We start from the raw sequence: 27,604 nt of genomic DNA, 5'->3' as shown, positions 1-27,604 counted from the left end.
TCTTTGTCCCGCTTAGTGAGGTGGAGCCCTGCTCTCCCAAGCAGATGCTGATCCAAAAACAGCGTCCCATGCTCATAGAACCCAGAACGCTGTTGCAAGCACCAGCTCCGCAGCCAATTATTTACCCGCATTATCAGTGCCTTTATCCTACAACACCTGCACGGCATCAAAAGCATCTGTGGTGGGTTGACCTTGCCTGGATGCCAGGTGCCCACAGAGCCATTCTATCACTCCCCCTTCTCAGCTTGACACAGAGAGAAAATAAGATGGAAAACAACTCACAGGGTGAGATGAGGCAGTTTACTAAAGGAAAAGAGAAAGTTTTTGCACGAAAAAGCAAACAGGAAAAACAAATATTATATCCTCTGGTTCCCATCAGCAAGCACTGTCCGACCACTTTCCAAGAAGCAGGGCTTCAGCACGCGTAGGGGTTGCTCCGAAAGGCAAACGCTGCAAATAACGCATGTGCTCCCTTCCCTCCCCCCCCCCCCCCGCCCCCCCCCTTCCCTCTCCTTAACTTAGCTTTTATTTCTGAGCTGAAGTCATATGGTACAGAATAGCCCTCTGGCCAGTTTGGCTCACCTGGTCTAGTGGTGTCTCCTCCTCGGATCTTGCCCACGCCCAGCCTACTGATGTGGGGCAGAATGTTGGAGAGACAGCGCTGATGCTGTGCCAACACTGCCCAGCAGTAGCCAAAACAGCGATGTGTTATCAACACCTTTCTAGATACAAATGCAAAGCATGGCACTGATGGCCGCTATGGGGAAAATGAACTCCATCTCAGCCACACCCAGTACAATCTCCACCCCTTACTTCACACCATTTCCATCATACTCAGATCGCACAGAATTTGATATATATATATATATGTCTATATATAGGTCTTCTAATTATTCCATTGTATTTGTCATGACTGGAATCCCTTCTTACCAACGCTTACAACTTAAACTCCATGCTCAAACCATCTTTATGCCCCACACACGTATACATTTTCATTAACTACCGTTCCCCTTCCTTTCAAAGACAGATATTAGTTTCCCATTTCGTGGGTTTCCTTCACCCCTCCAGGTGTTTAAAAAACAGGCCATGACTCGGGCTCCATTCCATCAAGATGGGTGCTCGGGACAGAAGCGACACACTCGATCGTTCGGCACCGACACCGGCCCTGCCTGGGCTATCGTCGCACTCTCCTCGCTCCTCGTAAAATTCACTCATCGTCGGTTCATGTCACTCCTGCTACTTTACTTCCTGCAACATACAATTTACACACAGATTATTTTCCCCCCAAGGTTAAATCTCCTTGAGGTACACACCGGGTCTCCCCATCCTTCTGCATTGCCCACCAAGTACACCCAGGCCCTTGAGCAAAGACAATCCCATTAATGGGTTTTCCTTTTCCCATGGGAGGAGGATTCCACACCGACCTCCTTAGCCACTTCCCTGTGTGTGGTGTGGGGACCTTATCTCCCCCCACAGTATGTAGGGGTTTTCTTTGGGCAGGACCAGTGCAGTGAGCAGATCTTCTGGTGTCAACCAGCCAAGTGGCTTCTGCTAAATTTGCATCCCAGTGCTTCCATGCCGCATGGCCTAACCCTCTTGGACATAGTCATCAGCAGTCCATCAGACCTCTCAATCTTTCCAGAGGCTTGTGGGTGATAAGGGATGTCACATGCACACTCAGTGCACGTTTCTTTGCCTAAGAGTTTATGAGGCTATTTCATAAATGAGACTCATTGATGACTTTCTTTCTGGGGTACCATGTCACCACAAAATATGTCTCTCAAGGCCTCAGAGAGCGTTTCGAGCAATGGTTAGCATGGTTCACAGGGTATTTTTCCAGCCAACCAGTAGTTGCCTCTACCATGATGAGTATGTAAGCTCTTGCCTTGGTGTGTTCATGGCAGTGGGCCAATACAGTCAATTTGCCAGGCCTCACCATATTTAAAACCCACTTTGGCCATCTATTCCGAGGAGATTTTACTCATGCGGCTCACTTGATTGCGGCACGTTTCACATTCATGGGTGACCTGTGCGATAGCCTCCGTGATCAGATCCACCCCTCGATCACAAGCTCATTTGTAGGTTGCATCTTTTCCTAGATGCCCTGATGTTTCATGGGCCCATCGGGCTGTAAAGAGTTCACACTTCTGCTCCCAGTCAAAGTCCACCTGAGCTATTTCAATTTTGGCAGCCTTATCTGGATGTTCATTGTTGTGATGTTCCTCAGTGGCGTGGCTTTTGGGCATGTAAGCATCTACGTGACGTTCCTTCAGAGCCATGTTTCCTATCCGTGCAGTGATGCCCTGCCACAACACAGCAGCCCAGATGGGTTTACCCCTGCACTCCCAATTGGCCTTCTTCCATTGCTGACGCCATCTTCATAGGGCATTAGCCACCATCCAGGAGTCAGTATAGAGACACAGTACAGGCCACTTTTCTTCTCCTTCAGCGGCCTCAACTATTCGTTGTGTGGGACTCCCCACAGCAGCTTCCCACCTCTGATGGTTTCCTACCACAAGGCAGGACCCATCAGAAAAGAGAGCATGGCCTCTTTCATCTCCTGATAACTCATTATATGGTGGTGCTTCTTGAGCACGAGTGACCTTTCAAAGAAATCCTCCAAAATCTCTGCCTGCTTTCATGGATTCTCGGGCAATTGGGTTTCCCCAGTCAAGCTCATTGTGTGATCAGTGCTTCCCATCCACTTACTCCATGTAGCACTGTTTGCCCGATGTGTCAAAGGGATGCTTCCTTTGAACATCTAGTGTAGCACAGGAAATTGCAGTGCCAAGAGGAGACACGCTTCTTTCCCAACAACTTCTGAGGATGCTCAAACCCCCTCATACGCTGCTAATATTTCTTTTTCAGCTGGAGTGTAGTGGGCCTTCTGATCCTCGATAACCCCGGCTCCAAAACCTTAATGGTCGACCTCGGGTTTCTCTTGATGTCCTTTGCCAGAAGCTCCAAGAGAGATCATGCTATCCAGCTGCAGTGTAGAGTAGATTTTGCAGGGCTGGTCCAGTCTGAACAGGCCCAAGAGCTACCACGCAAGCTACTTCCTCTTTGATCTGCTCAAAGGCCTGTTGTTGCTCAAGGCCCCATTCAAAATGGTTCTTCTGGGTCACTCGATAGAGGGGCCTCACAAGCTGACTATAACGTGGAATATGCGTTCTCCAAAACCCCAGGCGGCCTGCGAAAGCCTGTGTTTCCGTCTTCTTAGCTGGTGAAGACATAGTTGCTATCTTGCTAGCCACATCCATAGGCACATGACGGCAGCCATCCTGCCATTTGACGCCCAAGAACTGGATGTCCCGTGCAGGTCCCATGACCTTGCTTCTCTTTACGGCAAACCCAGCTTTCAGAACATTCTGAACTATTCTTTTTCCCTTCTCAAACACTCCTTCTGCCTCACTGCCCCACACAATGATGCCACAAACGTATTGTAGATGTTCAGGGGCATCACCCATTTCCAGTACGCTTTGGATCAGTCCATGAGAGATGGTAGGGCTGCGTTTCCACCCCCGGGGCAGTCGATTCCAGGTGTATTGGACAACCTGCCACATGAAAGCAAACTGTGGCCTGCACTCTGCTGCCAAAGGAATTGAGAAGAATGCATTGACAATGCCAAGTGCAGCATACCACCTGGCAGCCTTCGACTCCACTTCATATTAGAGCTCTAACATGTCCGGTACAGCAGCACTCAGTGAGGGCATTACTTCATTCGGGCCACAATGGCCTATGGGTATCCCTCCACCCTCCATCAGACATTTGCACTGGCCACATGGGACTACTAAAAGGTCAGTGAGTCTTGCTGATCGCTCCTTGGCTCTCCTTATCCGCCTTTTCTTTGTCACTTCTGGGGGCAATTACTGTAGCTGTTGTTGTTTGGGTCCCTAGCTCGGCCATAGTGTCCTCAAATGCAGTTTGGGTCCCTGCCTCAGCCACACTCCTCTGAGAGCACTGAACTGTGGCTCAAGGGGCACAGGCCAGGCCCCCGTACAGGGCGAGAAGCTGCTGGGTTTCATTGGGTCAGGCAAGGCACCCTTCTATCAGGTGACGCGTCAGTTTGCCAGGGTCCATTGCCTGTTCAGCTGTAAAGTCCCCGGCAATGGGAGGTGATAACCACTCTAGGAACCTGCCCAAATCCTTCCACACACACTGCCATCCAGCGACCAGCCGCTTCAGGGCACATTTCAATACCTCCTCACCTACAGTTTGTTTTGTCTTACACCAGGATGACACCAGATTCCACAAACCCCATAGTGTGCCAACAGTATTAGTTAATAGTATTAATAGCATTCAACAGCTTCACGTAAGGATGAACAAGGAATGCGGCAGCCTGCATTCTGAAACAATCTACATCAGTCCCAGATAGGGAGAGGGACAGGGATTCCCTCACTGTCCCCAGAAAATAGCTCCCCCAGCACAACAAAGCCATCAATGTCATAGCAAAGCACATGTTCCCAAACTCAACCAAACCAAGACATAAGAAGCGTACCTGACAAACTCCATGTCCCGCACAGGAGCTTGCTACTCAGTAACTAATATTACTATACCATGCAAGATATATAACTGCCGTTGTCTCAGCCCGCGTTAGGAACCAAAAAGGACTGGTGTGGGTTTATCTTGGCTAGATGCCAGGTGATCACCAAACAACTCTATCACTCCCCCTTCCCAGCTGGACAGGAGAGATGAAAAACAACTTGCAGATTGAGATAAGGCAGTTTACTAAAGCAAAAGTGAAAGTTTGTGCATGAACAAGGAGAGGGAAAAAAACCAAATTTATTGTCCAGTTTTGATCAGCAAGCACTGTCTAGCCGCTTCCCGGGAAGCAGGGCTTCCGCACATGTAGCAGTTTCTCCGGAAGGCAAACACTGTAAATAAGAAATGCCCCCCTTTCCCTCCTCCTCCTTTGCTTCGCTTTTATTTCTGAGCTGACGTCATATGGTGTGGAATATCCCTCTGGCCAGTTTGGGTCAGCTGTCCTGGTTGTGTCTCCTCCTAGGATCTTGCCCACCCCCAGCCTGACGGTGCTGGGGCAGAATGTTGCAGAGACAGCGCTGATGCTGTGCCAACACCGCTCAGCAGTAGCCAAAACACTGGTGTGTTATCAACACCTTTCTAGCTACCAATGCAAAGCACGGTGTGGGAAAATGACTGGGGACCCTGTGGACCGGTAACTGGGGATTCAATTAGAGGAAACTTAGGAGTTATATTAACATCCTTACAGGAGTTATAACAGTACGGGAATTATAGGGTAAATCACAGTTGCTGCTCCCCGGATGGAATGCAGTTGGCATGACTTGAAACCTATTCCGTGATGATTCCCCATACACACGCACCTGCTAAGGGGGATGGAATGGAGGGTGGAGCGGAGCGAAGGCCAGGCTCTGCAGAAATCCTTGCAGGGAAGGGAACTCGATGGGACTTTGCAGCTGATAAACCGCATACCACCTGTCAACCAGGGGAGATAGGGGAAGATGCTTTACTGCTGAGCCAGCAACTGTGGCGAAATCTCTCTCCTTAGATCAACTTGCTTCATTAAAGCCCAATAATAATATTAACGCACACCTCCATCCCAAAGTTACCCACCTCCAAAGTGCAACCACCCCTCACTGGGCATGCGCTCTATGTTCTTTTTGACCGTATCTTTAAAAGCAAAGCAAGAGAATTTTACACCAATCAGTAACAAAGGTATGTATTGACTAGAGTCACTCAAGCTCCACCTAAACACACAGAAATTGTATAAAAATAAGTCGAGAATGGGGAAAAGGTAGGGAAGACTCCATCATAGCTGCTGGGATCAGTTGATGGGCTGAACCTGTCTTCTCCCCCATAGAGATGCCTATTGGATAAGAATCATACTCTATGCATGCTGAACATTTTATTGGGGATTAGAGCTTGTCTGTATATTCCTTCAAACATATTTTTGCAATCAGACACTATCACCGACAATCTTCGAAACTTAACCTGTCACAATTTATATTAATAAAGAGTGTCATTCCACAAACTGCTAGTGTGAATCCTTGGCGGACGCTACCAGTCGCCAGCAGCAGGTAACACAATGGGTAAAGGGGAAGACCTGCTGAGGGGTCTCCCTTACACTGTTGGTGTGTTTCCCTAAGTCAGTCGAACCACCCTCTGATCCAGTAGGACTGCTCAGTGAAGGATCCTCCCAACGGGATGCTGACAGACTGGTCGGGCACAACGGTCTCGACTTTCCTGAAACACAGACAAATTAAACACTAAAGACTGAGTAAATCTCCCCACACTAGGGGTCGAGGAAGCCTCCCTTTTTCACGTGACACACGGCACTGTGAGAGCTGCTATGGGGAAATGAACTCCATCTTAGCAACACCCAAACCAGCATCACTGGGGCCTGATTCTCAGCTGTCCTCTGCTGCGGAAATTGCAGTTATAGAAGACGGATTGGTACCTGCCCTTCACTCAAATCAACATTCAGCCCCTAATTAATTTTCCTGTTCCTAAAATCTCTAAACCACCAACCCCCTTCTGCATGGAAGAATATGCCTTTTAGGCTTTATGATGTCAGACCTTGGCTGGCTGCCAGGGGCCCAACCAGCTGTTCTCTCACCACCCCTCCTCAATAGGACAGGAGGAGAAAATAAGATTAAAAAGTTCCTTCAGGACACAGCCACCTGCCAGATCTAAGGGCAGCAGGGAAATACCTGCCCCAGGCAGCGCTTTACCCTTTCTTAAATATGCTTACACAGGGGTGCCACCAGCTTTGCTGAGTTGCTCGGCTTTGGCTCTCAGGGAGTCTGGTGCCTAGCTGGTGAAAACTAGTTGTGTCTAGCGCAGAGCAGACCCTGGCCTCTTCTCACAGAGGCCATGCCTGCAGGCCACACTGTGTCCAGTTCTGGTCCCCAGAATTCAATAAAAAGAGGCAGACAGACTGGAGAGGGTCCCAAGGAGGGCCATGAAGATGCTCAAAGGGCTGGAGCACCTGCTTTTGTGATGCCTTTTCCGGCGATTCTTTAAGCGACCTAAAACACCCATTTGCACCAACTGGCATAGTCGGAGGGATGGCAAAAGATATCACTGAATACTTACAGAAGCAGGGAATAAGCCTAAGTCCTAAATACTCGGACAAATGGGCTCAGCATGATCCAAAAGCTGTGGAGGAACACCTAAAAGCAGCTAGGGGCTGCATGAAGGCTAGCAATGACAAAGGAAGTAGTTGCAAAATGTTAGGCACCTGCCTAGGCTCAGGGGGAACCTCCTCACAGTATTCTAGTACTTCAAGGGAGCCACATGGAGAAGATAAGGGACAACAGGCACAAGTTGCACCAGTCCCCATTGCTGGAGGCTTTCAAGATGCGATCGGGACAGGGTGCTAAATAATCTCATCTAGGCTCCCTTTCCCACAAAAGGCTGCACCAGATGATCTTGCGAAGTCCCTTCACACCTCGGCTGGTCTAGGATCCCACAATTCTACAGTGGATCTGGGTTTCATAAGCCTTGGCTCTCTTCGGTTTGGAGCTAAGTATCCACAACCTTGCCTGCGAGGTGTCCTGGGGCGACGTTGTGACGTTTGTATCCCCAGTTGTCTGTTGGGTCTCTGTTGGATATTACCCTGTGTGCCTTTGGTGTTGGGTCTGGGAGCAGCGGGAAGGGAGAGGCGCGCGGTTTGTTTTCAGAAACTTTCCCCCGCCGGCTGGCCTTGAGAGTCGGATTCAGCAACACACGGCAAGGGACGGAGAGATTTTTTTTTTCCTTCAGTAGTTAGTTAGGCAGTAGCTAGCAGAGGAGGAGAAGCTTCACTTTTTTTTCCTCTCCTCCTGTTTTTTTTTTTTATTATTTTCTTTTTCTTTTTTTTTTTGTTTTCTCTTCATTTTTTTTCGTCTTCCCTTGGAACTGTTAAAATCTCTCTGGACTGAGGACTCGGGGGAGCGCCGTCGGGGCCCGCACCTGGAACCCACCAAGATCCATCCTGCGCAGCGTTTCTCAGTGCCAGAGGGACTGAGACAGAGCAACCACCTCCAGGAAGGACTTCTTTTCTAATCCTGTCATCTCTCCAGAGCGGCACGAAGTTCTTGTCATCTGGTATTGTCCAATTTATTGTGCTGGGGACTGCTTTGTCTGTTTAATAAACAGGGTTCTTTCCACTTGTCTCCGAGGAGGTTTTTTCTTCCCTGAACCGGTTGGGGGAGGGGAGGGAGAGCCCCCCTTAGGAGGTTTCCTCCCAAAAATCTGCCTTAAACTTCCACAGAGGCGAGACATAAAATTCCACCAGGTGCCAGAGACTTCTAAAACCTATGGCAATCACCCCGCATGCTGGTTTAAATGTAAACCGTCAGGAGAAACGAACCCCACACATCTGCCTCAGGAGAGATTACAGGTCGGAGTTACAATTTACTAAACAGTTTACAATAAATACAATGATACAGAGAGAACTGGTTTTAACCCACAAAGTCAGAGTATAAACTGGCACCCTGCTGGTCAGAGCGATGGTCACAGTCCTATCAAGCGGTGGGCACAGTCCTGTTGAAGTAATGGTGGCAGTCCTGTTGAAGCTTTGCTCCTCCTTCGGATCTGTCGAGTGGTGGTGCCCAAAGTCCCCAAACCCAAAGATTATATAGATGCTCAGGTTCAGGTGGGAATGCTCAGTACCTCCCCCCGGATAGGGAGTTTCACAGCGGAGGAATGCAATACTGTGAGTCATGGGATATTTTGGGAGTCTTTGATGGTCTAAGTCACTGCAGCTGCCTATGATCCTAGTGCCATGGAGTCCATTATGGCCCCTTAGCAGAGATGACCCCTCGGGCTGGGTGGGAATGTGCTGGTGCTTCCCCAGAGGGGAGTTATCACGGCTGAGTCATTTGTGTGAGGAAACACTATCCTGCCTCACAGGGTTTGCCTCTTTTTCCTTATCTCATTTAACACCCATCTTGTAGCCTGAGGTGTTGGGTGTGCACTGGGCAGCTACTGCAATGATCCATCGTTAGCAGTTCATCAGGAATGACATAGAGGGTGGGACAATACAGTTTGCTTACGTGTACATAGTGCTAAACTGGCACCCTACTCCTGTAACCAGGACACCCAGGTCCAACAGGAGGTGGATGCTTCCAACACGGTGCACCATGGTGAATCCACCCTTGGAAAGCATGCATGTAGCCTCGAACACAGTATCTTCTACAGTTTTAGCAACAGCCTACATGGGCTTTCTGTACGTTGGTCTACCACTGCCAAAGAGCTAAGACTTTGCTTGCTACAAGACGCGAGAGACTGCTAAAGGCTTCCAGCTTCACGCTTCAAACAAACAGGCAAATCACCATCTATCTCTGAAATGCTCTTATCTGGCTGAAACATTCCACATGCATTCTGGGGAGACACCCTTTGAACATGCAGAAGTACTTCCCCTCAGTAAGACACGAAAGACGGAGGTGATATCCCCATGACAAATCTTTATTGTGCAACTGCTGCTCAAAGCTTTTATTACCTTCCACAGACACACGGCAAAAACAAAAAAAAAAAAAAAAAAAATTACACATCAAAAGCCGCTAGACTGATGGGCAACAGACGAAATCCATTCAGTGACGATTTGTACACGTGCAGCAACTCTTGCGGTGCCAAAATCTTAGCCAGGCGGCCAGCCCAACTGACGGCCACCCAGAATGGGTAAATGTATGCGATAGACACACTGCCCACCCTCGGGCCCTTCATCCACAACCATCCGGAATCCATTGGTCAGGCCCAGGTGAGCAACACACATCTCGCCAACAATCATTACATGCCCAAGAAGCTGGAGAAGGAAGTACAAACCCATAAATTAAAAAAAAAAATAAAAAGAATAAAGGAACACATAAAGAGGGGAAAGGGCAGGAAGGGAAGGAACGAGAGCAGAGAACCACCCAGAGAAAGAGGCTAGCCAACTCCTAGCAGTTCAACCCTTGCGTGTCAAATTAATGTCCGTCCGACCTCTAGCAACTAAAGCTTTCCAAGCAAAGCTACAAAGACCAATTATGCACGCTATAGGGGCAAAAGAGAGCTTGGCAATTTTTCTCAAGCTAGACAGCAAAGGACTACAAAACAGCCACAGAAGCTGACACTGTCTCCGGGTTAAAGCCCCCGTTGTGTCTTCAGGCAACAGAACCAATCCTGCAGGAAAATAAACTTTAGGCGGCCTTTTGCATGGGTGTACAAAGTCTTTGAACATGGCTTTCATAGCTAAAAGCAAAACATCCAGCACCTCTCAACCAGCTTTGCCCTTCCTTGCCCCGGACCTGCCAAAAACCCCAAGCCCTCTTCGCCATGTTAGAAGTACTACTACTCTGACTCTAAACCACTACAGTAAGAACCAGACTGCACTCCAAAACAACACTGCATTTTGCACCAGAAGTACATGCCCAGGGATCAGCACTGCTTTATAGCACTGCTTTTAGTCAAAAAAAGCTCAACTCCATTACAAGCTAGAGGCAAGAGATGATAGCGCCAGAAAACCCAAAGTAGCCTACTGTGCCCTATCAAGGGGGAAAGGGGGGATGGGAAAGAGTCTAGTAAATGAGGAACTATCTACAGGTACAGTTAAGCATACAGAAAACTCCCACAGTACTTACAGATTCACCAGAATCTCCTGCTGCAGACAACTCGATAATTGGCTCCTTAGGCATGACTAGGAAAAGCGTCGCGTCTAGGGGCAAACGATCATGGAACGCACGGCACTGGAGGAAGAGTAAACAGTTAAAACAAAACCGGCTTCAGAGAAAGGTAATAGCTTCTGCAAACCCATCTGCCCCGCTGAACTCCTACAGAAGCAGATTACCAGATACCCCAAACACAAGCCAGAACATTGATTTTTCTTCCATGATTATTATGCTTTCTAAACCCAAAATACAGTAGATTTACAGAACCCCCTCCAGAAGTGGGATTCCTCATGCAAGACCATGGGGGAAGGAGACAGGCCACTACTTGCGATTAACAATCTCCAGTATGGTTCAGTTCGGGCTGATTCTTTCCTAAGCAGTTTTTCTATTGGATGTGGTCCACGCAGAGACTGGAGACAAATGGCTTAACTGAATCAGCAAAAACTTTAGTGACTGGAAGAGCAGCGGCCATTCATTCCCCACAGGACAGGGAGCTCAAGTATCGAACACACGCATAAGGACAGGAAGCCTGCAAGTGCAGAGGACGAGTCTGTCTTCCATACTGCATGCAAACCCTACCTTCAAAAGCAGAAGGAATCCCTAACTGCTAACTTTCAGCGTTTTAATAACTAAATCATATGGGATATTACCTTAAACTTAACATCGCATAGGCAACGGCTGCATTGTTTTCCCCCCGGTCTAAGCAGCTCACTCAAGTTCCCAGCACCAGCATCCGTGAGCCTTGCAAGCATGCCTGTTATCACGGTCTTACTTCCCCACAGAAACGAGTTCTGGAAAGCTACTGCAGCCTGCAGGATGACCACTTTGTAATTTTTGTTTGTTTGTTTGTTTGTTTTTAACTACAGAAAGACGCAATTCCTTGCCCCCATAATCCAGTTTGGGGCTTCAGAACCGAAGCCTAGCACAGCCAAGCTGCGAAACCCCATCGATGCCGTTAGGAGACACATTGAGACCAAGTTACCGCCGGAGGTCCTTCTCTACGCGCGCACACGACACGGTGGGGGTGGGATGCGAGGCGAGTCCGGACAACACCAGCAACCCAGTACGCCCGCGGCAGCCGGAAGGCTGCGGGTGGGGCACAGAACAAGCTATGGGGATGGTGCAGTAGAGAGCGCCACAACCCAGAGACGCCCCGTCCGTCCCGCGCCCCTGCACCCACCCACCCGCAGCATGAGCGCCGCCGCACGCCCTGCCGCGCGCCCGGTGTCCTCGGCTCAGATGCCCGCAAGCGCGGGAGGAGGGGGACGGGAAGAGGAACCGCGCACAGAGAGCAAAGGCGCGGCTACCTCCTCGTCCTCGTCGCTAACGATACCAGAGAAACGCCTTGCCGATGAACTTTCCGAAGACGGGAGTGGCGCCACCAGGGCGAGAGGCCAGCACCCCGACACTCTCCTCAGCCAAGGACAACGCCCGTGTCCGCCCCGACACTTCCTCCACTAAGCCGGGCCCTCCGCGGCGCCCATTGGGCGGCCGGATCGTGGCCCGCGTCTCGATTTGCTGTCTCGCCTGTCTTTTTCGCTTTTGCCCGCCCCCTTGGCGGGTCCGCCCTCGTCGACCTGGTGCCCGCGGGGCGCGGAGGGATCTGCCCCGTGTAGTGCTGCGACCCTGAGGGCGGGCCACGAGGTCGCAGAAGAGGCTGTAGTAGCTACAAGTACTATTTCTTGTTGTTTGTTACCGCATCAAGTGCACCCCAAAGGTGCCTGTGCCTTTTTGGTGCTGCTCCCTCCAGTCAAATGACTGCTTTGGCCAGGGCAGGGCAGGGCAGGCCTGGCCTTAACTTCTCAGGACATTTTGAAAAACCAACAGCACTGTCTCTACGCTGTTTGCTGAAAGCCCCACTTCCACTGCAGACGTTTCTAAGCTGCACGTCTCCTGGAAGCAAATAAAATACAAAGCGTGCACTCGGCACTGCTGGCTTGAGGGCTCAAGATAGTAGGATTTGCGTTAAGCTGGATAGGAGGCTTGTAGAAAAATAGGCAGTGCCCTCAAAGCTGCCCAAGGGTGGTCTGTGGTGCCCTGCAGCCCCAGGGACAGCGAGCACCTTGAATGGCCCACACAACTGTCTTGTAACATATATAAACCCTGCTTTCCTCTATATTGGGCTAAGGATATCCTTGGCCGCCTTTGCGGCAAGGGCACGTTGTCCTATTTTGCAAAGCTGCTTTCCAGCCGATCGACCTCCAGCATGTGCTGGTGCATGGGGTTGTGCCTCCCCAGGTGCAGGACTTGTGTATCCACAGGTTCCTCGGGTGGTCTCAAAACAGACCGTTTCCTTTGATGGAAGGGACTTTGTTCCCCAAGTCCCTGCCTTGAGGTTCAGGGTCTCAAGAGGTTTGGTAACCGTGCCAGTGAAAACAGAGGAAAATGACTCGCCGGGTACCACAGCCTTCTCCATGTTGCTGGCCACTAGACCCCCTGGCTTATTTATCAGTGGAGGGGACTGTGGGTTGCGTACGCTTTCTTTAGTCCTATTTTCTGACCAACGCACCTGTGGAAGCCCATCTTATGATTCTTTACATCCCCTTTCCAACTCAACTCCAGTTTTGCCTTAGCTTTTCTGATCCCATCCCCACAGACCTGGGTGGCATCTTTAGATTCGTCCCAGAATGCGTGTCCCTGCTTCCACTACCTATGCATTTCCACTTTGTGCTTCGGCTCAACCAGAAGAGAAGGCCGTTACTCTGCCACGCTCCTCTCCTGCCTAACTTGCCTGATTTCTTATGTCGACCTCATCTTCTTAATCTGGTGGCCTATAGTAGATACCAACCACAAGGTTTCCTTTGTTGGCTTGTGTGAGATGATGACCACGGAGCCAGGAAAGGGCTAAGGCTTACGATATATGGCCTAAACCGTGTACCCTCCACGTTATCTTTCCTGATGGAGATCCACATAGCTGACGTCAAGAAAGGACAATATGGCTGGAGGAGGAGTTCATGGGCAGCTAGGATAGTCGTCTTTTGGCTCTGATGAACGGCAGGAAATGGAAAGGAGTCTCAAGAGCGGAACTTTGAAGGAAACCAAGGTGTTGGGGGTTAGGTTTGTTCCTTCTTTCTCTAAAGATTTTTTTCCCCACAAGTTACCAAGGAGACCAAGTGTTGGATACTTGAGAGTACTTAACCGAAACAAAGAGGTGGACAAAAGGTGGAAGGGGGAGATAACGCAGGTAAAAGACAAAGCTTGAGGCAGCTGCGTGCTTTTTTTTTTCCGGCGTTCGGGGAGACGCGTGTCTGCCGCTCCTCGAGGAGCTCAGCCGCCGCAAAGCACGCCGAGCGGAGAACGGCTGTTGCTGGCTGGAGGAGTTTCACTGTGGCCAAAGGGATCCAGTCCTGGGAAATCTACTATCACCGGGTCGACCTGAATCCGGAGTTTTCCCGGCCACCCGCGGGGAGCTGGTCCAGGCCCTGCCTCGCCATCGGCTTCTTCGGCGCTGCTCCTCTTGCTACAGCGTGACCCTGCACCCCCTGCCTGCCGGGACACCCTGCCATCCCAGCTACCAGCCCGGGACTTTTCCACTGTTTCAGCTTGGTGCTCTGAGGATCCTGCAGGGACACTGAAACCAAACTGCCCTGGGTTTTGTGAAACAAAGCCCTCAAGGTTCTTGGTACTGTTGTCGTTTGTCATTAATGCTGTAGTTGTTTGGTGGGGGGGGGGAGGTTTTTTTTTGTGTTTGTTTGCTTTGTATTACATACTAGTAAAGAACTGCTATTCCTATTTCCCAAATCTTTGCCAAAGAGCCTCTGATTGTAATTTTACCTAGCAGATACCTGTCTTCCTAAACCAAGACACAAGGCCAAAAAAGTAACCTTTGCCTGATTAAGGGTCATTTAAGTATTAAAATGCACACTCATGCATATGCTAATAAGCTTACTGAAGTACATGCTACCACATATATGATTATATTACTCAGCTCTCCAATTAGATCATGCTGTACGTAAGGAGGAGAAGATTGGGCTGTATATAAGGAGGGTAGGAATTTCAGCTAGGGAGCAGGAATTCCCAAGAGATGTCGGAGACAGTCGCCGGTCTGTTCTATTCTCCCTCCTCCAAAGTGGGGACGCCCTCTTGGGAAGCTTCTGCATACCATTGCTATTATTAGTATTGCATGGCTTAGCATGATGTTACTAGAGTTCTACCACATCTAGTGCATTTCTCAATGGCAGTTCCAAATCTCTACTTCTGTAACTTCAGAAAACCACTCTATTCCTGAATCTGCGCTCGCAAAGGTCCTTAGAGAAGGCAACCAGACTCACAGTGCTGAATTGGTTGTAATCGGAAATTAGGTCTAACCCCACCCAGTCCCTCTGATCTCTGAGGACCAGCTGGAACGCAAGGGGCTTTATTTTCTGCCAAATTTCTTACTCTTAACGCAACAGCGTGGCCTCTAATTTTCACCCATAAGCTCTCAACCTGTTCATCGCTGCCTTTCAAAGACCGCTCTGTACAGGAAATCCCTCTTATTTTTGGCTTACATAGAGGGCCACCTCCGCCTCTCTTTCCTTCTGACCACTTTATAGCCATTGATTGCGGAGCTCCAGTCATGGAGTTGTCCCAGCACATCTTTACTGTCGTGATTACATTGTTAGCTTTCCGGCTGCACAGTGCTTTCCAGCTCCTCTTTCTTATGCATACTGCATGCATTGGTACAGAGGCACTTCCGCTGGGCTGTTGACTGCGTCACTTTCTTGGACAAGGATCAAGCCCCAATTCCTTTGCAGCATTTCTCAAGTATTCCCCTCTTGGTTCCTAACGCATCACCAGCCCCAGGCTCTTCCCTGTTGCTCAAAACTCCATCGTCTTTCCCCGCTGAGTCTCATTTAAAGCCCTCCTTGTAAGTCTAACCAGCTAACTGGCCAAGACGATCTTGCCCCACTTGGTCGCGTGAATCCCATCAGCTCCCAACAGACCCGGCTTCTTAAAGGTAGATCCATGACCATAGAAGCCAAAACCTTGAGTATGGCACCAGCTACGCAGCCCGGCATTCAGCTCTTTGGTCCGCCTCCTCCTTGCTGGACCCCTTCCTCAGACCAGACACCAAAAGAGGAGACCAGCACCTGTGCTCCCCATCCTTTTAACATCGCTCCTACAGACTTAATAGACTCCTGGGAGGGTTCTAAGTTGCCTCATCAGACCCTACAGAGAAGAGTAGGAGCAGATGATGATCTCTAGGGTTCACCAGCCTCAGCAGCCTCTCAGTGACATCACGAATGCGAGCTCCTGGTAGGCAGCAGAGTTCTCTAGAGAAATCGTCTGGGTGGGAAATGGGTGTCTCGGTGTTTCTCAGGAGGAAATCTCCAATTACTAATACCTTTATGTGCTTCTCTGGTCGCACTGGTTCTAACGTGGGCAGGTGGTTAGGTCAGCTTTGCATCGTTGGCTTTGTCCTGGGTCCTGTCCGTTACTCATGTGCTCTTCAGTCTCCAAACCAGGAGCATCCTGGCTGTTATGTAGGGGCACTTCAGGAGATGGGGGAGGGTTCTTCCTTCTACCCTGAGCACAGAAATGCATCTGGTCTCCTTCATCTCAGGAGTTACTTATGTCAGTCACCCCGAGGTTACATTCTGGCTTACCTTCCTTTCGTGCAGTCTGAAGGCAGGCCGTCGCTCAGCCTGGGACAGCGTACAATACCTGGCATCGAACTCCCGTCCGTGTACCCGGATTCCGTGCTTCCTGCCGAACTCCTCTTTCAAAACTTGCTTGTCCAAGGAGATCTTACTGCTGGGCACACTTGCAGCTATGACATCCACCGCTGCCTTGGGGTTCTAAGGGGGACTTCCAGGTACTGGAACTCTTGCCCTGCCCTTTGCTCATTGACCCTATCCATCACTCCCACACAGGGCTGCTGATTATTCTCTCCCTCTCCCTCCTCGCACCCTCACTTTTAGTTTAAAGCCCTCCTAATGAGGTCAGCTATCCTACTGGCAGAAATATCTTTGTCCCGCTTAGTGAGGTGGAGCCCTGCTCTCCCAAGCAGATGCTGATCCAAAAACAGCGTCCCATGCTCATAGAACCCAGAACGCTGTTGCAAGCACCAGCTCCGCAGCCAATTATTTACCCGCATTATCAGTGCCTTTATCCTACAACACCTGCACGGCATCAAAAGCATCTGTGGTGGGTTGACCTTGCCTGGATGCCAGGTGCCCACAGAGCCATTCTATCACTCCCCCTTCTCAGCTTGACACAGAGAGAAAATAAGATGGAAAACAACTCACAGGGTGAGATGAGGCAGTTTACTAAAGGAAAAGAGAAAGTTTTTGCACGAAAAAGCAAACAGGAAAAACAAATATTATATCCTCTGGTTCCCATCAGCAAGCACTGTCCGACCACTTTCCAAGAAGCAGGGCTTCAGCACGCGTAGGGGTTGCTCCGAAAGGCAAACGCTGCAAATAACGCATGTGCTCCCTTCCCTCCCCCCCCCCCCCCCGCCCCCCCCCCTTCCCTCTCCTTAACTTAGCTTTTATTTCTGAGCTGAAGTCATATGGTACAGAATAGCCCTCTGGCCAGTTTGGCTCACCTGGTCTAGTGGTGTCTCCTCCTCGGATCTTGCCCACGCCCAGCCTACTGATGTGGGGCAGAATGTTGGAGAGACAGCGCTGATGCTGTGCCAACACTGCCCAGCAGTAGCCAAAACAGCGATGTGTTATCAACACCTTTCTAGATACAAATGCAAAGCATGGCACTGATGGCCGCTATGGGGAAAATGAACTCCATCTCAGCCACACCCAGTACAATCTCCACCCCTTACTTCACACCATTTCCATCATACTCAGATCGCACAGAATTTGATATATATATATATATGTCTATATATAGGTCTTCTAATTATTCCATTGTATTTGTCATGACTGGAATCCCTTCTTACCAACGCTTACAACTTAAACTCCATGCTCAAACCATCTTTATGCCCCACACACGTATACATTTTCATTAACTACCGTTCCCCTTCCTTTCAAAGACAGATATTAGTTTCCCATTTCGTGGGTTTCCTTCACCCCTCCAGGTGTTTAAAAAACAGGCCATGACTCGGGCTCCATTCCATCAAGATGGGTGCTCGGGACAGAAGCGACACACTCGATCGTTCGGCACCGACACCGGCCCTGCCTGGGCTATCGTCGCACTCTCCTCGCTCCTCGTAAAATTCACTCATCGTCGGTTCATGTCACTCCTGCTACTTTACTTCCTGCAACATACAATTTACACACAGATTATTTTCCCCCCAAGGTTAAATCTCCTTGAGGTACACACCGGGTCTCCCCATCCTTCTGCATTGCCCACCAAGTACACCCAGGCCCTTGAGCAAAGACAATCCCATTAATGGGTTTTCCTTTTCCCATGGGAGGAGGATTCCACACCGACCTCCTTAGCCACTTCCCTGTGTGTGGTGTGGGGACCTTATCTCCCCCCACAGTATGTAGGGGTTTTCTTTGGGCAGGACCAGTGCAGTGAGCAGATCTTCTGGTGTCAACCAGCCAAGTGGCTTCTGCTAAATTTGCATCCCAGTGCTTCCATGCCGCATGGCCTAACCCTCTTGGACATAGTCATCAGCAGTCCATCAGACCTCTCAATCTTTCCAGAGGCTTGTGGGTGATAAGGGATGTCACATGCACACTCAGTGCACGTTTCTTTGCCTAAGAGTTTATGAGGCTATTTCATAAATGAGACTCATTGATGACTTTCTTTCTGGGGTACCATGTCACCACAAAATATGTCTCTCAAGGCCTCAGAGAGCGTTTCGAGCAATGGTTAGCATGGTTCACAGGGTATTTTTCCAGCCAACCAGTAGTTGCCTCTACCATGATGAGTATGTAAGCTCTTGCCTTGGTGTGTTCATGGCAGTGGGCCAATACAGTCAATTTGCCAGGCCTCACCATATTTAAAACCCACTTTGGCCATCTATTCCGAGGAGATTTTACTCATGCGGCTCACTTGATTGCGGCACGTTTCACATTCATGGGTGACCTGTGCGATAGCCTCCGTGATCAGATCCACCCCTCGATCACAAGCTCATTTGTAGGTTGCATCTTTTCCTAGATGCCCTGATGTTTCATGGGCCCATCGGGCTGTAAAGAGTTCACACTTCTGCTCCCAGTCAAAGTCCACCTGAGCTATTTCAATTTTGGCAGCCTTATCTGGATGTTCATTGTTGTGATGTTCCTCAGTGGCGTGGCTTTTGGGCATGTAAGCATCTACGTGACGTTCCTTCAGAGCCATGTTTCCTATCCGTGCAGTGATGCCCTGCCACAACACAGCAGCCCAGATGGGTTTACCCCTGCACTCCCAATTGGCCTTCTTCCATTGCTGACGCCATCTTCATAGGGCATTAGCCACCATCCAGGAGTCAGTATAGAGACACAGTACAGGCCACTTTTCTTCTCCTTCAGCGGCCTCAACTATTCGTTGTGTGGGACTCCCCACAGCAGCTTCCCACCTCTGATGGTTTCCTACCACAAGGCAGGACCCATCAGAAAAGAGAGCATGGCCTCTTTCATCTCCTGATAACTCATTATATGGTGGTGCTTCTTGAGCACGAGTGACCTTTCAAAGAAATCCTCCAAAATCTCTGCCTGCTTTCATGGATTCTCGGGCAATTGGGTTTCCCCAGTCAAGCTCATTGTGTGATCAGTGCTTCCCATCCACTTACTCCATGTAGCACTGTTTGCCCGATGTGTCAAAGGGATGCTTCCTTTGAACATCTAGTGTAGCACAGGAAATTGCAGTGCCAAGAGGAGACACGCTTCTTTCCCAACAACTTCTGAGGATGCTCAAACCCCCTCATACGCTGCTAATATTTCTTTTTCAGCTGGAGTGTAGTGGGCCTTCTGATCCTCGATAACCCCGGCTCCAAAACCTTAATGGTCGACCTCGGGTTTCTCTTGATGTCCTTTGCCAGAAGCTCCAAGAGAGATCATGCTATCCAGCTGCAGTGTAGAGTAGATTTTGCAGGGCTGGTCCAGTCTGAACAGGCCCAAGAGCTACCACGCAAGCTACTTCCTCTTTGATCTGCTCAAAGGCCTGTTGTTGCTCAAGGCCCCATTCAAAATGGTTCTTCTGGGTCACTCGATAGAGGGGCCTCACAAGCTGACTATAACGTGGAATATGCGTTCTCCAAAACCCCAGGCGGCCTGCGAAAGCCTGTGTTTCCGTCTTCTTAGCTGGTGAAGACATAGTTGCTATCTTGCTAGCCACATCCATAGGCACATGACGGCAGCCATCCTGCCATTTGACGCCCAAGAACTGGATGTCCCGTGCAGGTCCCATGACCTTGCTTCTCTTTACGGCAAACCCAGCTTTCAGAACATTCTGAACTATTCTTTTTCCCTTCTCAAACACTCCTTCTGCCTCACTGCCCCACACAATGATGCCACAAACGTATTGTAGATGTTCAGGGGCATCACCCATTTCCAGTACGCTTTGGATCAGTCCATGAGAGATGGTAGGGCTGCGTTTCCACCCCCGGGGCAGTCGATTCCAGGTGTATTGGACAACCTGCCACATGAAAGCAAACTGTGGCCTGCACTCTGCTGCCAAAGGAATTGAGAAGAATGCATTGACAATGCCAAGTGCAGCATACCACCTGGCAGCCTTCGACTCCACTTCATATTAGAGCTCTAACATGTCCGGTACAGCAGCACTCAGTGAGGGCATTACTTCATTCGGGCCACAATGGCCTACGGGTATCCCTCCACCCTCCATCAGACATTTGCACTGGCCACATGGGACTACTAAAAGGTCAGTGAGTCTTGCTGATCGCTCCTTGGCTCTCCTTATCCGCCTTTTCTTTGTCACTTCTGGGGGCAATTACTGTAGCTGTTGTTGTTTGGGTCCCTAGCTCGGCCATAGTGTCCTCAAATGCAGTTTGGGTCCCTGCCTCAGCCACACTCCTCTGAGAGCACTGAACTGTGGCTCAAGGGGCACAGGCCAGGCCCCCGTACAGGGCGAGAAGCTGCTGGGTTTCATTGGGTCAGGCAAGGCACCCTTCTATCAGGTGACGCGTCAGTTTGCCAGGGTCCATTGCCTGTTCAGCTGTAAAGTCCCCGGCAATGGGAGGTGATAACCACTCTAGGAACCTGCCCAAATCCTTCCACACACACTGCCATCCAGCGACCAGCCGCTTCAGGGCACATTTCAATACCTCCTCACCTACAGTTTGTTTTGTCTTACACCAGGATGACACCAGATTCCACAAACCCCATAGTGTGCCAACAGTATTAGTTAATAGTATTAATAGCATTCAACAGCTTCACGTAAGGATGAACAAGGAATGCGGCAGCCTGCATTCTGAAACAATCTACATCAGTCCCAGATAGGGAGAGGGACAGGGATTCCCTCACTGTCCCCAGAAAATAGCTCCCCCAGCACAACAAAGCCATCAATGTCATAGCAAAGCACATGTTCCCAAACTCAACCAAACCAAGACATAAGAAGCGTACCTGACAAACTCCATGTCCCGCACAGGAGCTTGCTACTCAGTAACTAATATTACTATACCATGCAAGATATATAACTGCCGTTGTCTCAGCCCGCGTTAGGAACCAAAAAGGACTGGTGTGGGTTTATCTTGGCTAGATGCCAGGTGATCACCAAACAACTCTATCACTCCCCCTTCCCAGCTGGACAGGAGAGATGAAAAACAACTTGCAGATTGAGATAAGGCAGTTTACTAAAGCAAAAGTGAAAGTTTGTGCATGAACAAGGAGAGGGAAAAAAACCAAATTTATTGTCCAGTTTTGATCAGCAAGCACTGTCTAGCCGCTTCCCGGGAAGCAGGGCTTCCGCACATGTAGCAGTTTCTCCGGAAGGCAAACACTGTAAATAAGAAATGCCCCCCTTTCCCTCCTCCTCCTTTGCTTCGCTTTTATTTCTGAGCTGACGTCATATGGTGTGGAATATCCCTCTGGCCAGTTTGGGTCAGCTGTCCTGGTTGTGTCTCCTCCTAGGATCTTGCCCACCCCCAGCCTGACGGTGCTGGGGCAGAATGTTGCAGAGACAGCGCTGATGCTGTGCCAACACCGCTCAGCAGTAGCCAAAACACTGGTGTGTTATCAACACCTTTCTAGCTACCAATGCAAAGCACGGTGTGGGAAAATGACTGGGGACCCTGTGGACCGGTAACTGGGGATTCAATTAGAGGAAACTTAGGAGTTATATTAACATCCTTACAGGAGTTATAACAGTACGGGAATTATAGGGTAAATCACAGTTGCTGCTCCCCGGATGGAATGCAGTTGGCATGACTTGAAACCTATTCCGTGATGATTCCCCATACACACGCACCTGCTAAGGGGGATGGAATGGAGGGTGGAGCGGAGCGAAGGCCAGGCTCTGCAGAAATCCTTGCAGGGAAGGGAACTCGATGGGACTTTGCAGCTGATAAACCGCATACCACCTGTCAACCAGGGGAGATAGGGGAAGATGCTTTACTGCTGAGCCAGCAACTGTGGCGAAATCTCTCTCCTTAGATCAACTTGCTTCATTAAAGCCCAATAATAATATTAACGCACACCTCCATCCCAAAGTTACCCACCTCCAAAGTGCAACCACCCCTCACTGGGCATGCGCTCTATGTTCTTTTTGACCGTATCTTTAAAAGCAAAGCAAGAGAATTTTACACCAATCAGTAACAAAGGTATGTATTGACTAGAGTCACTCAAGCTCCACCTAAACACACAGAAATTGTATAAAAATAAGTCGAGAATGGGGAAAAGGTAGGGAAGACTCCATCATAGCTGCTGGGATCAGTTGATGGGCTGAACCTGTCTTCTCCCCCATAGAGATGCCTATTGGATAAGAATCATACTCTATGCATGCTGAACATTTTATTGGGGATTAGAGCTTGTCTGTATATTCCTTCAAACATATTTTTGCAATCAGACACTATCACCGACAATCTTCGAAACTTAACCTGTCACAATTTATATTAATAAAGAGTGTCATTCCACAAACTGCTAGTGTGAATCCTTGGCGGACGCTACCAGTCGCCAGCAGCAGGTAACACAATGGGTAAAGGGGAAGACCTGCTGAGGGGTCTCCCTTACACTGTTGGTGTGTTTCCCTAAGTCAGTCGAACCACCCTCTGATCCAGTAGGACTGCTCAGTGAAGGATCCTCCCAACGGGATGCTGACAGACTGGTCGGGCACAACGGTCTCGACTTTCCTGAAACACAGACAAATTAAACACTAAAGACTGAGTAAATCTCCCCACACTAGGGGTCGAGGAAGCCTCCCTTTTTCACGTGACACACGGCACTGTGAGAGCTGCTATGGGGAAATGAACTCCATCTTAGCAACACCCAAACCAGCATCACTGGGGCCTGATTCTCAGCTGTCCTCTGCTGCGGAAATTGCAGTTATAGAAGACGGATTGGTACCTGCCCTTCACTCAAATCAACATTCAGCCCCTAATTAATTTTCCTGTTCCTAAAATCTCTAAACCACCAACCCCCTTCTGCATGGAAGAATATGCCTTTTAGGCTTTATGATGTCAGACCTTGGCTGGCTGCCAGGGGCCCAACCAGCTGTTCTCTCACCACCCCTCCTCAATAGGACAGGAGGAGAAAATAAGATTAAAAAGTTCCTTCAGGACACAGCCACCTGCCAGATCTAAGGGCAGCAGGGAAATACCTGCCCCAGGCAGCGCTTTACCCTTTCTTAAATATGCTTACACAGGGGTGCCACCAGCTTTGCTGAGTTGCTCGGCTTTGGCTCTCAGGGAGTCTGGTGCCTAGCTGGTGAAAACTAGTTGTGTCTAGCGCAGAGCAGACCCTGGCCTCTTCTCACAGAGGCCATGCCTGCAGGCCACACTGTGTCCAGTTCTGGTCCCCAGAATTCAATAAAAAGAGGCAGACAGACTGGAGAGGGTCCCAAGGAGGGCCATGAAGATGCTCAAAGGGCTGGAGCACCTGCTTTTGTGATGCCTTTTCCGGCGATTCTTTAAGCGACCTAAAACACCCATTTGCACCAACTGGCATAGTCGGAGGGATGGCAAAAGATATCACTGAATACTTACAGAAGCAGGGAATAAGCCTAAGTCCTAAATACTCGGACAAATGGGCTCAGCATGATCCAAAAGCTGTGGAGGAACACCTAAAAGCAGCTAGGGGCTGCATGAAGGCTAGCAATGACAAAGGAAGTAGTTGCAAAATGTTAGGCACCTGCCTAGGCTCAGGGGGAACCTCCTCACAGTATTCTAGTACTTCAAGGGAGCCACATGGAGAAGATAAGGGACAACAGGCACAAGTTGCACCAGTCCCCATTGCTGGAGGCTTTCAAGATGCGATCGGGACAGGGTGCTAAATAATCTCATCTAGGCTCCCTTTCCCACAAAAGGCTGCACCAGATGATCTTGCGAAGTCCCTTCACACCTCGGCTGGTCTAGGATCCCACAATTCTACAGTGGATCTGGGTTTCATAAGCCTTGGCTCTCTTCGGTTTGGAGCTAAGTATCCACAACCTTGCCTGCGAGGTGTCCTGGGGCGACGTTGTGACGTTTGTATCCCCAGTTGTCTGTTGGGTCTCTGTTGGATATTACCCTGTGTGCCTTTGGTGTTGGGTCTGGGAGCAGCGGGAAGGGAGAGGCGCGCGGTTTGTTTTCAGAAACTTTCCCCCGCCGGCTGGCCTTGAGAGTCGGATTCAGCAACACACGGCAAGGGACGGAGAGATTTTTTTTTTCCTTCAGTAGTTAGTTAGGCAGTAGCTAGCAGAGGAGGAGAAGCTTCACTTTTTTTTCCTCTCCTCCTGTTTTTTTTTTTTATTATTTTCTTTTTCTTTTTTTTTTTGTTTTCTCTTCATTTTTTTTCGTCTTCCCTTGGAACTGTTAAAATCTCTCTGGACTGAGGACTCGGGGGAGCGCCGTCGGGGCCCGCACCTGGAACCCACCAAGATCCATCCTGCGCAGCGTTTCTCAGTGCCAGAGGGACTGAGACAGAGCAACCACCTCCAGGAAGGACTTCTTTTCTAATCCTGTCATCTCTCCAGAGCGGCACGAAGTTCTTGTCATCTGGTATTGTCCAATTTATTGTGCTGGGGACTGCTTTGTCTGTTTAATAAACAGGGTTCTTTCCACTTGTCTCCGAGGAGGTTTTTTCTTCCCTGAACCGGTTGGGGGAGGGGAGGGAGAGCCCCCCTTAGGAGGTTTCCTCCCAAAAATCTGCCTTAAACTTCCACAGAGGCGAGACATAAAATTCCACCAGGTGCCAGAGACTTCTAAAACCTATGGCAATCACCCCGCATGCTGGTTTAAATGTAAACCGTCAGGAGAAACGAACCCCACACATCTGCCTCAGGAGAGATTACAGGTCGGAGTTACAATTTACTAAACAGTTTACAATAAATACAATGATACAGAGAGAACTGGTTTTAACCCACAAAGTCAGAGTATAAACTGGCACCCTGCTGGTCAGAGCGATGGTCACAGTCCTATCAAGCGGTGGGCACAGTCCTGTTGAAGTAATGGTGGCAGTCCTGTTGAAGCTTTGCTCCTCCTTCGGATCTGTCGAGTGGTGGTGCCCAAAGTCCCCAAACCCAAAGATTATATAGATGCTCAGGTTCAGGTGGGAATGCTCAGTACCTCCCCCCGGATAGGGAGTTTCACAGCGGAGGAATGCAATACTGTGAGTCATGGGATATTTTGGGAGTCTTTGATGGTCTAAGTCACTGCAGCTGCCTATGATCCTAGTGCCATGGAGTCCATTATGGCCCCTTAGCAGAGATGACCCCTCGGGCTGGGTGGGAATGTGCTGGTGCTTCCCCAGAGGGGAGTTATCACGGCTGAGTCATTTGTGTGAGGAAACACTATCCTGCCTCACAGGGTTTGCCTCTTTTTCCTTATCTCATTTAACACCCATCTTGTAGCCTGAGGTGTTGGGTGTGCACTGGGCAGCTACTGCAATGATCCATCGTTAGCAGTTCATCAGGAATGACATAGAGGGTGGGACAATACAGTTTGCTTACGTGTACATAGTGCTAAACTGGCACCCTACTCCTGTAACCAGGACACCCAGGTCCAACAGGAGGTGGATGCTTCCAACACGGTGCACCATGGTGAATCCACCCTTGGAAAGCATGCATGTAGCCTCGAACACAGTATCTTCTACAGTTTTAGCAACAGCCTACATGGGCTTTCTGTACGTTGGTCTACCACTGCCAAAGAGCTAAGACTTTGCTTGCTACAAGACGCGAGAGACTGCTAAAGGCTTCCAGCTTCACGCTTCAAACAAACAGGCAAATCACCATCTATCTCTGAAATGCTCTTATCTGGCTGAAACATTCCACATGCATTCTGGGGAGACACCCTTTGAACATGCAGAAGTACTTCCCCTCAGTAAGACACGAAAGACGGAGGTGATATCCCCATGACAAATCTTTATTGTGCAACTGCTGCTCAAAGCTTTTATTACCTTCCACAGACACACGGCAAAAACAAAAAAAAAAAAAAAAAAATTACACATCAAAAGCCGCTAGACTGATGGGCAACAGACGAAATCCATTCAGTGACGATTTGTACACGTGCAGCAACTCTTGCGGTGCCAAAATCTTAGCCAGGCGGCCAGCCCAACTGACGGCCACCCAGAATGGGTAAATGTATGCGATAGACACACTGCCCACCCTCGGGCCCTTCATCCACAACCATCCGGAATCCATTGGTCAGGCCCAGGTGAGCAACACACATCTCGCCAACAATCATTACATGCCCAAGAAGCTGGAGAAGGAAGTACAAACCCATAAATTAAAAAAAAAATAATGAAAAGAATAAAGGAACACATAAAGAGGGGAAAGGGCAGGAAGGGAAGGAACGAGAGCAGAGAACCACCCAGAGAAAGAGGCTAGCCAACTCCTAGCAGTTCAACCCTTGCGTGTCAAATTAATGTCCGTCCGACCTCTAGCAACTAAAGCTTTCCAAGCAAAGCTACAAAGACCAATTATGCACGCTATAGGGGCAAAAGAGAGCTTGGCAATTTTTCTCAAGCTAGACAGCAAAGGACTACAAAACAGCCACAGAAGCTGACACTGTCTCCGGGTTAAAGCCCCCGTTGTGTCTTCAGGCAACAGAACCAATCCTGCGGGAAAATAAACTTTAGGCGGCCTTTTGCATGGGTGTACAAAGTCTTTGAACATGGCTTTCATAGCTAAAAGCAAAACATCCAGCACCTCTCAACCAGCTTTGCCCTTCCTTGCCCCGGACCTGCCAAAAACCCCAAGCCCTCTTCGCCATGTTAGAAGTACTACTACTCTGACTCTAAACCACTACAGTAAGAACCAGACTGCACTCCAAAACAACACTGCATTTTGCACCAGAAGTACATGCCCAGGGATCAGCACTGCTTTATAGCACTGCTTTTAGTCAAAAAAAGCTCAACTCCATTACAAGCTAGAGGCAAGAGATGATAGCGCCAGAAAACCCAAAGTAGCCTACTGTGCCCTATCAAGGGGGAAAGGGGGGATGGGAAAGAGTCTAGTAAATGAGGAACTATCTACAGGTACAGTTAAGCATACAGAAAACTCCCACAGTACTTACAGATTCACCAGAATCTCCTGCTGCAGACAACTCGATAATTGGCTCCTTAGGCATGACTAGGAAAAGCGTCGCGTCTAGGGGCAAACGATCATGGAACGCACGGCACTGGAGGAAGAGTAAACAGTTAAAACAAAACCGGCTTCAGAGAAAGGTAATAGCTTCTGCAAACCCATCTGCCCCGCTGAACTCCTACAGAAGCAGATTACCAGATACCCCAAACACAAGCCAGAACATTGATTTTTCTTCCATGATTATTATGCTTTCTAAACCCAAAATACAGTAGATTTACAGAACCCCCTCCAGAAGTGGGATTCCTCATGCAAGACCATGGGGGAAGGAGACAGGCCACTACTTGCGATTAACAATCTCCAGTATGGTTCAGTTCGGGCTGATTCTTTCCTAAGCAGTTTTTCTATTGGATGTGGTCCACGCAGAGACTGGAGACAAATGGCTTAACTGAATCAGC

The 27,604-nt window shown here is 49.4% G+C and overlaps 2 long non-coding RNA genes across 2 annotated transcripts; both read right to left on the bottom strand.

Annotated features, from left to right (window-relative positions):
- Window positions 1–503: 503 nt before the first annotated feature.
- LOC136304549 (uncharacterized) lies at window positions 504–10,670 on the bottom strand. Its single transcript, XR_010724651.1, has 4 exons — window positions 10,581–10,670; window positions 6,104–6,222; window positions 5,343–5,454; window positions 504–1,248 (listed from the first exon to the last, which is right to left on the bottom strand). It is a non-coding gene; the product is annotated as an uncharacterized lncRNA (long non-coding RNA).
- Window positions 10,671–17,059: 6,389 nt separating this feature from the next.
- On the bottom strand, window positions 17,060–27,228 carry LOC136304547 (uncharacterized). The gene is made up of 4 exons (XR_010724649.1): window positions 27,139–27,228; window positions 22,661–22,779; window positions 21,900–22,011; window positions 17,060–17,805 (listed from the first exon to the last, which is right to left on the bottom strand). It is a non-coding gene; the product is annotated as an uncharacterized lncRNA (long non-coding RNA).
- Between the last annotated feature and the right edge of the window lie 376 nt (window positions 27,229–27,604).

Source organism: Chamaea fasciata, unplaced genomic scaffold (genome assembly GCF_029207755.1).
Source record: "Chamaea fasciata isolate MVZ Bird 193981 ecotype frontalis unplaced genomic scaffold, bChaFas1.0.hap1 SCAF_120, whole genome shotgun sequence".
NCBI classification, from domain to species: domain Eukaryota; kingdom Metazoa; phylum Chordata; class Aves; order Passeriformes; family Sylviidae; genus Chamaea; species Chamaea fasciata.
Note: the sequence above shows the minus strand (reverse complement) of the source record. Positions and strands in the feature narration are given on the sequence as shown.